Here is a 1,885-nt window from a genome sequence, read left to right on the forward strand (position 1 = left end):
CCATCCATCCACCACTCCACCCATCCATCCGGCATCCACCAACCCATCCATCCACCCACCACCACTCCACCCACCCATCCTTCCATCCACCACCACTCCATCCATCCATCCACCCAACCTTCCATCCATCCTTCCATCCACCATCACTCCATCCATCCATCCACCCATCCTTCCACCCATCCATCCACCCATCCATCCATCCACCACCACTCCACCCATCCTTCCATCCATCCATCCATCCACCACCACTCCACCCATCCATCCTTCACACAAACAAAAAAACCCACACATAAGATTCAATGGTATTCAATAGCAGGAAGGTTTATTATAAGCAAGATCAACAATTGATGCAAACCAAAAGTTTAATATCTACAAAGATTTTTATATGAGCTCCACTTGATAACAATTGAACCTTGCATAAGTCAAGATGATAATGAGTTTACTGCCTGTTTAGTCATAAATAATCCAAAATTCACTGAACTTGTCAAAGTAAAACCTATTTCATGTTACACTAGACTTATGCAAGGTTTAATCTATATTACAATTAATGAATGAAAATCAACTTTCACACATCACAGTCAATGCTAATCAATGATTCTACCATTAAGAGATACAATCAATTTAGTAGATTCTTTGTATTTCTTAATCCATACAGAAAACAAACGGCGTAATATTTTGTTCACCAGGAAGGTATATTTATTTGAAATCTATCATTTTCATGGATTGGCAACAAATCCTACTCCAAGCTATGGGACATAACACTTAGTAATTTTTTTCAGCTTCCAATTAATACTTCTATGATCCTGAAATCAGTGTGTGAGTAAAAGCTCCAAGTACAAGTGATCACACATGTAAATACTGATTAGATGAATTTATCATTTTTGAGACATTCACCAAATTTGAATATTAATGCAAAGTAGAGTAACAAAAACAAGTAGCAAAATATATCCTGACAAAACATCTAACAATATACTTATTCCAAAATTCAAGACTCCTAGTAACTCATAATTAAAAGTGCAAAGAAAATTTAAATTAAAGGCTACATCTATACAGAATCATAAGACAGATAATCAATAGTTTTTTCCTTTTTTTTTTATAGTTATATTTTTGTCTTTCTTTCCCCAATCATAACCGACATAATATAGTTTAAAATCCATTACCTAGACAAGGAACACATAAAATCATACTCTAAATCCTGTAAACCCTTAAATCACTAGACCTGCCAACCTCTGGGAATGAAAAATTGTATTCTGTGATTAAAAAAAAGTGAATTTCATAATAAAATGAGTGGCGCACTCGCTCATCGCTGTGCTCACGCTGCATGCAAGCTAAAATGCGCACTGCTCTTGCAGATGAAAAAAAAAGTGTATATCTCACCCTGGTTACCTGAAATTACATTGACCTAATAACCATATTTGTGTCAGTTTACGAAATAGAGACATATAGAGATGATTTTTCTCAATAAATTACGATTTTGTATTTTTTTTTTTGAAAAACATATTTTTTAAAGAAATAACGTACTGCCATATTTTGGTTGCAAACACATAACTACGCCAAAAACATACTGGTTGGCAGGTCTGTAACAATAAAAGGTGTGATCTACTTTACAATTAATTACAAAATGTTTATCTTCACAGAATTAACGAATCAATGAAACTTATTATACAGCATATATACAAAACAATCATTGTGTTAATCTGGCAAAGTAACAATGTCCCAGTTTTTACAGCACAGCAAGTTTTCTAAAATATGATTTCTTTAAGGAACCACTGAACTAGAAACAAATCAATACAAAAGAGACATGATGTTGGCATTATCACAAACCACTCTTAAATCTTAGCATTATTAAAATCAGTTTCCATGGAAATGAACTCCTTTCTGTCAC

The sequence above is a fragment of the Lytechinus variegatus genome, chromosome 5 (assembly GCF_018143015.1).
Source record: "Lytechinus variegatus isolate NC3 chromosome 5, Lvar_3.0, whole genome shotgun sequence".
NCBI lineage: Eukaryota > Metazoa > Echinodermata > Echinoidea > Temnopleuroida > Toxopneustidae > Lytechinus > Lytechinus variegatus.